Source organism: Macaca nemestrina, chromosome 8 (assembly GCF_043159975.1).
Source record: "Macaca nemestrina isolate mMacNem1 chromosome 8, mMacNem.hap1, whole genome shotgun sequence".
In the NCBI taxonomy this organism is placed as follows: Eukaryota; Metazoa; Chordata; class Mammalia; order Primates; family Cercopithecidae; genus Macaca; species Macaca nemestrina.
Genome location: NC_092132.1, coordinates 39,738,411 through 39,750,803, shown reverse-complemented (window position 1 = coordinate 39,750,803; position 12,393 = coordinate 39,738,411). Strand labels below are relative to the sequence as shown.

Sequence of the window (12,393 nt, the reverse complement as noted above, 5' to 3'; positions counted from 1 at the left end):
GTTTCACTCTTGTTGCCCAGGCTAGAGTGCAATGGCACGATCTCGGTTCACCGCAAACTCCGCCTCCCAGGTTCAAGCGATTCTCCTGCCTCAGCCTCCCTAGTAGCTGGGATTATAGGCATATGCCACCACAGCCAGCTAATTTTGTATTTTTAGTAAAGACGGGGTTTCTCCATGTTGGTGAGGCTGGTCTTGAACTCCCGACTTCAGGTGATCTACCCACCTTGGCCTCCCAAAGTGCTGGGATTACAGGTGTGAGCCACCGCGCCCGGTATTTCTAATGTTCTAAAGTTTTGCAAATATGACCAATTATAAACAAAACTGTTTTCATAATTTTATCACTCAATATACTCAACTTGTATTTATTAAAGTTGGACATCAGAAAAAAAAATTGCCAGGTTTTCATTCCTTTGCTAATTACAAATCCTCACCATATATATTATGTTTACTTTTCTACGAATGTTTATTTACTCCTCTGTATATGATATTTTTCAAATCATAATATAGCTGAAGCAAGCTTTTATCACCAAGACACAGTAGAGAATGGTGAACACTGCCAGCTAGGTTCATAAAGATCTCTGCCCTCCCCAAGAGTTCCTCCACTAATATTTTTAAAGCTTAACTTTTTTTCTGTTTGAAAAAAATACACTCATTACTACAGTTATACTGCATTAGGCATTATGCTTAAAAAGAGTTTATTTCGGTTGAGAGATAGCGTTTCCTTAACTGAAAGCCACTACTTTCTGAGCCCTTATTCTATTGCCGTGAATGAAATGTATGACAGCTGTTGTGTGAGGGAATTAATGATACTCAATGAGTAAAGAATGGGAAACCTGGCTGGATGAATTATGCCTGTTCTTCAGTTCTTTCCAAAGAGGAAAATTGAAAGATCCCCTAGCATCACACTTGTTATGATATTAAAACTATGAGAATTTGATCAGATAAAAGAAATGTTAAATGAAATCCTCTGTCTAAACACTCATGTCAAGAAAGGCAATTTTGGTTATGCAGTGGTGTAGCATTTTGTTTTTTCTGCAATAAAGCCATCAGATCAATAAAAAATTATGTAGCAGATTATTATTACACTGTGCTCACCATAGCTCTAATCGTAAATAATATAGCAGTTTTCCTGGTTAGATTAATTATAATTAGAATGCAGATAATGCAGACGGTCTTTTATTACTAGAGCCAAATCAATTTTCCAGTGTTACTCAATGCAAGGTCACACAAAGTTGTGGGAGCTTTCAGACTTCTTATGAAATGGCCTGCCTGCCTGTGAGAGAGAGGGTTTGGCTCAGCTGTGCAAGACACATTGACTGGGAAGAGCATTGAAATAATTACAGCCACGAACCCTTGCCTACGATGGCAGAATTTCATTTTATAAAGTAAGCAGAGCCGTAATCCAGCCTCCTTTATGGTAGGAAAACTCATAAATCTTTCAGAGGAGACCAAGTCTTGTGTTTAGTGGTAAAGAGGACATCAAAATGGATTCGTTTGCATCGTTCATTTCTCCTCATTGCCTTTTTGTTCCGTACCTTGGCATCATATTTTTAAAAGGCATACCATATGTAATCATCTTGTAATGATGAAGGGGAAACCACCGAACAACAAACTGATAGAAATACATTAAGTGTTCAGCTTGGTGGATAGGATAGAGCCTGATTTTACACACTGTTATATTAGGTCTTTTGTGAAATTGTGGTTTGTCAAGAAGAGGATATGAAATGAGAAGAAAGCAAGAGAATGAGAGAGATTAAGGTCAGAAGAAATCATTTCATGGGCGCCTTTACTATGGTTGAGGAGAAATAAAAGACCTAGTCCCCAAAGCCTATGGAGCCAGAGACCATCGTTCAACATAAACGCATGGATCTAGACACCAGAAAGGGGCAGAGTGGTAATTCTGGAACCTGCGGTTGAGCAAATCTAATGGTGACGGATTAGACGTTTGTATGTTTCTGATATTTTCCAACTGACAAAACCCTCAGATGATTAAGCCAAGGTGTATAAGTAATAGAACTGGTAGAGAATCTGTCAAAATATAAATTGGAAAATTCATGGCTGGCATGAAGGCATTGGTGCTCAAAAAATGTTTACTCACTGCTCTAATATATCTTTGGTACTAGTGTGGCCCCTAGACCATCAGAGTTTGACCTCTGCTAGAAAGATATGTTTGCTCCATGGATAATTTGGAAACTTGTGCACCCAAACCACTAGGAAAATTTCTTCTGAGAATTTGACCAAGTCAGTAGTGTTAAGGAGTGATATCAGTAAATGTGGGGAAAGGGAAAGTTATTCAGAAGACCTGAGTCCAGAAGCAATAATGAAAGGGGGACCAGGCTGAAGGCCAGGAATCTACTCCTGAGCAAAGAAGAGTTAGGCACAGTGGAGAAATCTAGCTTTAATATTCCGGAGATGATCTTGTGATGGCCTGAACAAAAGGAGGCATAGAACTCAGCAAGCTGGTTCTTTATGGGCCAGAACGTTGAGTTGAGCAGTGATCTCTGACTCTCTGCAGAGAAGGAAGGGGCTGCCTCAACCCTTGGGAATCTCCAGTCCTTGGTGGAGAAAGGTGAGGTGTAAGTAAATAAAGAGCCAAATTTCAGAGGCAGAGATTATCAGAAGGAGATTTACAGGCCACAAGATTTACAATACCAGAAATAAATAGTAATAGCAAACTTCTAATTTCTACTTATTAAGCTTATGAACTGCATACCCTCTTAGGCACTTTATATGTACTTTATAATCTTTCTTTTTATTCATGGCAATCTTTGACAAACTGGATTATTACTAATTGTATTTTATCGATGTGAAAACTGAGGCTTTTCAAAGTCACGCAGTTAGCAAAATGTGGAGCCGGAATTCAAACACAGGTTTCCGTGGCTTGAGATCCCAGCTCTTCACCATTAAACAGTATCACCTTCAGGCTGGCAAATCTTACAGATGTCTAAATTATAGGCCAGATGCCATTGCATCTTTGTAGAACTCTTACTAGGTAGTATTTTATCTCAGAATCTGGGAGCAGGTAAAGGGAAAGTCTCTTGCTTTTTGATAAACAGCAGTGACTTGTGGTCCTTTGTTCAACAAGCATTCCTAACTATTTTGACCATAACATTGAAATCATAGTTCATCTACTCACCAACACATTTATATTTTTGCACCACCAAGCTTTAAGAAATGCTTTGTACCACCTAGTGACTTTGGCATATTGTTTGTAAAAAATTCAGTTGTGGGAGATAATTCAAGATAGTAAAATTCCCTGCTTCACTATGAACAACCCCAGTTGTAGTATTGAAATTTGTATTATCTTCATATTTGTCAATAAAACTTCTTCCTTCTCCTAAAACTTCAGTTTTATTTAAAAACATGGAAAAGAAATTTGAGTTCTGAATGTTTCTGACCTGGAACAAACAATATATAGTATTTGACTGTTTCAGCATAAGCATTCTTTTCACCTGTTTTGTTGAAAAAACGAAGTTGTAAAAATATGCATGGAAAAAATGACTGTTGATTATATTCTTATATTCTGATATTAGAAATAAATATATTTAAATATATAAGAGCAATATTTGAAAATACCAAAATATCTGAATGGACAAGTACCAGTGAAAGATGGGATAAAGAGAATAAATTTAATACATTAAAAATAAAGGGAAATTTCATGCTTCATTATGAAGAAATAAATGTCCTAGTTCATGAATACTTTCTGAAAAAATAGTTAAAAGTTATAGACTGAGATTGACTAACTTTTGTGAATGAAACTTTAAACTTGTCCAAAAGTGTCTAAAATGCATAAAATGTTTTTAAGTTATTTTAGTTTAATTAATATAGATTCGTTTGCAATATCTGAAAAATTGTTAAAGAAGTGTGGAAGAAACAAAAATATATTGTACTTTAAACACAGAAAAAATATTAAAGGTGGACTAGTTTTTCAGCCCAGGTATTTTAGATATTTCTCATTCTCATTCTCCCTTGTCACCAACAGAACACCACAGCTTAAATAAAATATGCTCCCATAATATTTCAAGTTCAAGTCTTTCCTGACATAATATGTTAGAATATTTTTCTTTGAAATATATTTTCTCTTGTACTGTGAAATCATGTCTTTTTTTTTTTTTTTAAGACAAACATAATAATGGCTAATTCTTAACACTGCTTACTATGGACAAGATGCTATGCTAAGTACCTTACAAATGAGGTTGAGGTAGATACTATTACATACAGATGGGGAAATGGAGGTTCAAAGAGGTTTAGTAAATTGCCCAAGGCAAATGAGGCTTTAAACTCACGCATGCCACCTCCAGCATCCACACTCTTAAATCCAATACTATTCTGCTGGATCGGATCATCACAAAACAATGATATTGCTAAAATTAAACAATTCTCTTCAACAAATGTCTCTGGTTTGTTTCCCTTTCTGAAAACACCATAAATTCCATGATCTGTATTGTAGAGGGTATTTTCTTTTAAGTAGCTATCTAGTTCAGAGGTACCGTGAATGTGAACAGAGCCATGAATTGCTATAGTAACTTCCAGTGCTTTGAATAATAGGATTTGGGAATTATTTTCAGTGCAAAAACATAAGAAAAAAAATAAAGTCTAAAAGTGACCCTGTCAACTGAATTAACTTCTAGGAGATCCCACTTTTAAATGATATGTCTAGCATTATCATTTTATGGCTGAAAACTGGGAAGCTTTCCAAATTTTAACTGACAAAGTTATTGTACTTCCAAATGAACAAAATGTGTTTCGAGGTACTTTCTTTTTGTTGAATACTGTAATAGATGGCTCTGTAATATCCTATGCAAATATCCAATGTTGTATATTGGAGCTGCTCATAAGATGTTATCATAAATTGGGCATTTTGGAGGATTTTTTAAAAGTATTTACTGTGCAGTTTATGTGTTCCATCCTACCTGGATTATTTACCATTGACTGTTTTATTAGCCAAGTTCTTTACACCTTTTTCCTCCTCACACACTGACTCTTCCTGTCATTAGCATGTAGGAGATACAGAAGTTTGGCACAGAATTAATTCTTCAGTGAAAGAAAGAAGCGATATTTCTCAAGTAGAACATTAGGCTTCTGTTGTGCATTTCGTCAGCCCTCTCTTTGCTTTTCCAGATTTTATTTCAGAGCCTATATGACCACGGAACCTATCTAATCAGCTGCTAGTCACATGTAATAGAACCTCTAGCAACAAAATCTCTAAAAGATAGTACTCTTTTCTCTCCCTCATCAATTGCCCATGTCAGTAATACAGAATTGGTTTTAAAAATATAATCTGATTGAGTACATTATGTTGACCAGTCTTGTGCATTTCCACCCTGCACTTACTTTCATTGTCTCTGTTTTAGAAATGGCCTTTATGCCTCCTGGTCTCAACATAGAGCAGAAAGGACCATCTGGACACCACATATGAGGAAATCAGACATCTCTAGGTTGAATCATGCCCAAAAGGACAATTTCTTGTCAGATAAGCTGCTGTGTACTAAGTGTGATAACTAACAAAATTGCAGTATGGTAATTTTAACTGGAAATTGTCCACTTTTATCCTCCGGTTTTCTCTCTTATTCCATTGGTAACCACCCTGGGAGTTCTAATACCATGTACCAGTGCTTAAATCAACCCTCAGGTCGTGACAGTCAAGCTACAGTGGCTGTGAAATATCTGCACAGCAGAGTGTGCTATGTCATTGGCTCAATCAGCATAATGCAGCATAACAGAGTAGAAGCACACAATTATATAATGCCATAATTTGATTTCTCTCTAATTTCTGGACACATCACAAAATAATCAAGGCAGTGAAATGAAGTGTAAAAAATAATGGCTGAGTTTTGAGTCACATCACTGCCACTTGCTAGCCTGTGTGACCTTAAGTATAAAACTCTTTCTTGATCTTTAGTGTTTTTATCTGTAAAATGGGTTATTTTTTCTCATTTGATTATCAGATAATATGTGCAACAGAGGAGATGAGTTGATAGCCTACTTTCTGTGTGCCACCTGCAAATGCGTTATGTGCCAATTTTAATTATTGCCATCATTTAAAAAATTCAGAAGATGTTACACATTAAAAATTAGTATTTCTACATTCTCTTTAAAGTAGGATGATTGGGCAACATTAGTGTCCTAATCCCACATGGCAACAAATGATTGTCAAGTAGCCCCTTCCCATTTAGATAGTGGTCTTTGCTGGGAGTTCACTTCATTCCTCATCTGACCTGATTTCTACATTTATGTTGACCATCTGGCCCCTGTAAGCATTTGAGTTTGTACCTCTGTTGTTTATAAAAGCACTTTTAGATTTAGCTGCAGTGTGCTTAACAAAGATACTCAATTTGGAGCTTGAAGACCAGTTTTCAAATACTGGTTCTCAAACTTGGGTAAATCATGGAAACTTAATTGGTGAGAGTGGTTTATTGAAAGTCCATACATAATGGAATTATAAGGATAAAAGCAAGTCTGAGCAACATGGCAAAACCCCGTCTCTCAAAAAAAAAAAAAAAATTAGCCGAGGGTAGTGTTGTGTGCCTTTAGTCCCAGCTGCTAGGGAGGCTGAGGTGTAGGGATCACTTGAGCCTAGAAAGTCGAGGCTACAGTGAGCTGTAAGCATGCCACTGCACTCCAGCCTGAAGTTCTGTTGCCTGGGCAACAGAACAAGACTGTCTTAAAAAAATAAAAGAAAGCAATATGTACAAAAACATTTTGTAATAACCAAATACTAAATGCATAGTAGTTATTTGGTACTTTGGGCTTTTTAAAAAGGAAAATAGATTTTATATTGCATCAAGAAACTTTACTCCTAAGAGCTTCAGTTGACCAACATTTCAAAATTCAATGCTGCAAGTTTGCATAAGGTAAATTACATATAATATTTGATTTGTTCTCCACATTTTGTTCTAGGGAAGTCTGTTAAACTGTATTTCCCTCTATTATTTGAAATAGAGATGATGAGAATATTTTGAAACAAAATACTTGTCAAGAAGCTACTTGTGTCAGCTTGAAGAAGTGTTGAATGTCTAGCGTTGGAGGCTTGCATGCTGCATTGTCGGCTGTGGACCTTCAAGTCTTCCATTTTCTTTTTTAGGATGTTTGGGTAACAAATGTTCTTACATGAGAAAACCTGTGTTGTAGCGGATTGAAAATGCCTACTACTGGCCTTGCTTATTTTAAGAGTTCAAAGAATGTAAATAGATAGTGAAACAGAAGCAAAGAAACAGAAATCAGAATATTCTGTCTCGCTATTTGAACTGAGCTGCTCTCCGTTCCCTTGCTTTAAGTATCGGAAATAAATTGTGATTTATAATGATGCCTTGGAATTGATAATCTCCTCCTCCAAAGCACAGGGAATACTTTATTCTACTTCCTAATTATGTATGTCATTATCTGCATTCTAATTCATCTGTTTACTGTCTTCTATGAGACAAGCAGGAATTGGGTATGTAGTATTGCCTTTATTTTGTATGTGATAAAAGAAAAAAGAGAAATTATGTGCCGTTTTCATTGTCAGTCAGTGATATCTCAGAGAAACTGAAACTACCAGTGAATATGCCTGGACCCCTAATTGACTTCACAAGAAAAAGAATCTCTTGGGTCCTTGATACACTTTGAGGATGTGGAATGTTTTTATAAGCTCTAAAAGACTTTGGGATCCCTAAAATGCTTCATGAAACCAAATAATAACTATATTCTTATAATATGAAAATAAAAATTATTCCATTTATCCACTGAAATTGTTTATTGACTACATGAAAAAAAAACACACAAAAATATCAAGGAGCAAACAACAAGCAATATAAACTAATTACCAGAAATACAAGAAAGCATCAATATCTGTATTTATTTACTATGAAAAGAACGTAATGGATAAGAAAACCACTAAAAGTGGAATGGAAACTTTTATAATGGATGTGAAAATATAATTTGCACATGCAAAATAATTTAAATGATTAATTAGGTATGACCAGAGCATTCTTTGTGATAATCAAACTCATGAGTCATCAGTGGCCTCTCATTATTATGAAGATAGGGTCATATAAATGTTTTATATTACATGACTCCTTTTTAGTTCTTCAGCCATACCTTTCACTGCCCTGTCTCCTCATGTCTGTACCCTGCCCTCTTGCCATCAGTTGCTGGGATCCATCCTACCATGTTGTCTCTTACCTCACTACAATCCCATTCCTCACTACCCCTTTCAGAATGCACAGAGTGTAAATTAGTTCCAAAACATACTATTTAGTTCTGATGACATTATTTGTAGCAACACTTTCTGGAGAAAGGAAACTGTACATTGATTTATATTCTGCCACACAGTAATAGTTTGTCTGTAGATTGTAAGTAGCACTGTGATAAGGTACATGATTGTGTGTGTGTATTAAGAAGAGTTTCATCCCTTAATTTACTCATCTTTATAGTGGGAATAATAATGTTCATCTGAGTGTTGGATTCCTCATATCTGAAAGTGGGAAGAGTAATAACTACCTTGTGGTGTTTTAGAGAACCTTCTGGTATGTATTCATGGTACACTTGGCATTGAATAATTGTTAGTTCCCTCCCTGGTCCCTTCCTTTTTCCCCCTGTAAATAAGTAGTGTCAGAATATACTTATAAATTACTATGGCCCAAAGGACATTAGGGGAAACCAGTTGGCATAACTGCACTCTATGATTACTCAGTTGTGTGTGCTTTGCGTCTTTATTTCAACACTCACATTCATAATTAGGGGTTAGTGTCTTCCTTCCCCAATGGACTAAACTCCATGAAGGCTGTTACCCTGTGCAGGAGGCCTCCTCAGTCACTGCTCTATCTCCATTGTCTGATACAGTGCCTGATACAATGTAGCTTCTCAACAAATAAGTGGCAAAATTAAATAAATGACTAAGTGAGTAACTCAGACATGAGAAAAATGAGGGCCCGAAAGTTTCACAAATGACGTACAAGAATGATTGAAATTATAAGGGAATAATTAAAGCTACATATCTTCCTTTCAAGCCATTACAAGCCAAGTGATTAATATCAGCATCATATTGCCACTCTGTAATAAATATCATGAGGAGACACAAAGCCAGGAAGGGAACCAATTGGTGGAGGCACAAGTCACAAGGTAAGGAGGGGCAAGTTTGCTCTTCCAGAAAGGCATCGTCATTCTCCTGTCATTTGAGCAGGAATCTGAAGACAGTGAGTGGGTGACACGTGATGGACATCTGGGGAAACAGTTCCAGGTGGAGGGAAGAACAAACGCACTTTGGGAATAGCAAAGGAGCTAGTATTGCTGGAGCATTTGAACTATGAGATTTTATAGAATACAGAAAATAAGGTCACAGCAATCAGTGCTATGATGGAAGAGATCAGATAGATCCTTGTAGGCAGTTGTAAGAATGGAAAACTATTGAAGAGTTTGGAGCAAAGTTAAACATGATCGGATTTATACATTTTTGTAAGATTGTTCCTTCTGCCTTGTAGAGAATAGGGAGACAGGACAGAAGAACGGAAATAACTTAGAAAATAACTACAATAACCCTAGAGAGGAATGGCCAGAGCTCAGTCACATGCTATATCTACTTGCAAGGGAAGCTGGGGAATGTAATCCAGCTGTATGCTCTAAAATATGGGTAAAGTTGGTTTGGAAAGCATCTAACCAGTCTCCGTCATGGGATTCTTTAAATCCCACTCCACATAAGTAGTTTATTGGTAGGGTGTCTTCTGGGATATGGCACAAGCGTCAGTTCAGTTCAATCACTTTGAGTATTATCTTAATCTGTTCAGGCTGATGTAGCAAAATACCACAGACTGGTGGTTATAAACAACAGAAATTTATTTCTTACAGTTCCGGAGGCTGGGAAGTCCAAGATCAAGACGTTGTCTTCCTTATAGAGGGCATCTTCTTGTTCTATGTCCTTACAGGGTGGAAGGGCAGTTTAGTTCCCTTGGGCCCCTTTATATAAGGGCACAATTCTCATTAATGAGGGCTCTGTCCTCATGAGTTAATCACCTTCTGAAGGCCCTGCCTCCTAATATTATCACTTTGGGGGCTAGGATTTCAACCTAAGAATTTTAGTGAGATTTTAGCATTCAGGCCATAGCAAGTACCTGTGTTGTAATGAGGCTGTGGAAATCTCTACCTCTGCCTGGCCCCGTTGGTATGTGACCACAGGGGAGCAGTGGTTTTCTGGTTTTCTGATGCACATGCAAACTGCCGATAAGCTCCCAAATAGGAATTTGCTTTGCATTTATAAAGTGAGTGTCATCATTCAAACAGCCTCGTGGAATCAAGACACATTTTATTGGGAACAGGGAGGATACAAAGTAGAGAAATTACACAATGGATGACTATGAGTCTATTTCCGTGGTCTTTTTCTATACACAAAATGTCTGAGTATACTTTGATATGTGTGTGTGCACAAGCAGCCATTCACCAGCCACACACACCCAGACAATCTTCCCTCCTCCTTCACAGCAATATTTCTGGCTTCTTTGCCGTGTCTTATTACGTCCAGTCTAACCAAAATTACCAAAACTACCTCTTTCCTTTCTTCTGATTTATTCTTCATCATCATCTCTTAAGAATCAGCCCTGAGATTACCCTCTCTAAGAAGCTGACTCAGATTTTTCCAGGCTGAATTAGAAATGCTTTCTCTGACTTTCTAAAATAATGTGTAAATATCTTTATTAATACACTTGTTAAATTCTACCCAATTCGTGTGTTTAGCACTAGAATTTAGCTCTTTATGATCAAAGACTGTTTGTTCATTTTTGTATCCCCAATGTTTAGTAGTGTCCAGTACATGACAGGTGTCTATTAAACGTTATTGAATGAGTAAATGAATGAATGGATGGATCATTCCAAGTTGAATAGGACAAAGAACCTAAAACACCCTGAGGATATCATGATAATGTAGAGTAATGATAGAGAAATCATTGATGAGCTTATTCCTCTTATTTACACTCAGGGAAGTATATTACAGCTTCCCTGAATAGGATTGTGGCAGGCCATGTTTATACATCAGATTTGAGAATAACTGAGTTATACTTAATATAGAAATGACACTAGTTAGTTATTACTTAATGTGTTATATACATCTCTTCCTTTTTTCACAAAGGACTTGAGATTTTGATGTGAAATGTGTGCATTGTAGATTTACCTTTGTCCTGAAAGTATAGCCATATATATACTTTTTTAAATAGAAGAAAAATTGGGGTGTCAAAAATTACCTTAATTTTCACCTTGAGATATTGGCTTTTATTGAGTGAGATATTTTTGTAGATATTAGCACAAACAGTCTTGCAAAATAAGGCAGTGGGTATGGGGAAAAGGTGGCAGGGAGCCAAAAGAAAATACTGCAATTTGGTTGAAATTAATAGGCAGCTGTTAGGTCATCTCTAAGATAGCACTTCATTAGGCTGAAAATTTAGCATGGGTTAAAACCAAAGCTAATTCCAAACAAAATATGGTTAGTTGAATTTTCAGTATAGTTAATATAGCAAATAATATAATGAGGAGTAGGATTTTTACAGTTAGAGGAGTGGGGTAAATTTGTATCCTGGTACATACTAACTCTTTTCAACTAGCAGTTTCCTCATCTGTATGTGGGGTTAATAAAATTGACCCCACTTTTGTACCAGGAGCATATAAAAATCTCTAGTGCTTAGCATGTCCCAATACATGGTAGGACATTTTAATCTTATCCCAGAAGTCCTATTTGATACTTTCCAACTATATCGACATAAAGAATTTACCTGCTGAGGTCAGCGGACAAGTTTGTGGTTCTTTATTCCTAAAACAACACAAGAATTCTGTATTTAGTAATAACTTTATCATTCACACTGTTGATTATAAAAGATATACAGGCATGCGTTCGATAGGAAAAATAATTCCAGTGTTAAACTGTCATCTTGAATTCTGTTTTAGAAAATGAAAACAGTATAAATTTGATTGAATATAAAGTATTCTTAACTAAAAGCAATGTCCAACAAAGCTTTCTGTGACACTGGAAATGTTCTATGTTTTTACTGTCCTATACAGAAGCCACTAGATGCATGTAGCTATAGAACATTTGACATGTGGTCAATCAGATTAAGGACTGACTTTTCAATTTTAACTAATTTAAATTGAATTAGCCACATGTGATTAGTGGCTAACATATTGCATAGAATTCTACAGTCAGTTCATTAAGCAAATAAGTAAATGGAAAATGTATCAGATGATAAATACCATGCAGAAAAGTAAAACCAGCAAGGGAACCATGAGTTGCCTCATAAAACTTTTTTAAAATTTTAATGTCCTCATTTATTGAAGATCTATAGTGTGCTTACCTATGTTGCATTTTCAGTCAAAATATTTTCTACTCAAAAGATGTGGAAGCATTTTTTTTAAAAACACAAGTGATTTTTTTAT

General features: G+C 36.2%; 1 protein-coding gene across 10 annotated transcripts in view; it reads left to right on the top strand.

The window, feature by feature from the left end:
- Positions 1 to 12,393, top strand: part of LOC105476003 (zinc finger protein, FOG family member 2) — a 503,988-nt gene that overhangs the window by 362,831 nt on the left and 128,764 nt on the right. The window contains exon 1 of one of the 10 annotated variants that reach the window (XM_071067915.1): positions 5,420 to 5,438. The exons of the other annotated variants lie outside the window; for them this stretch is intronic. The gene's annotated coding sequence lies outside the window, so the exon portion shown is untranslated. Of the gene's footprint in view, positions 1 to 5,419; positions 5,439 to 12,393 lie in introns of those variants that run through there. 10 annotated transcript variants of the gene reach the window in all.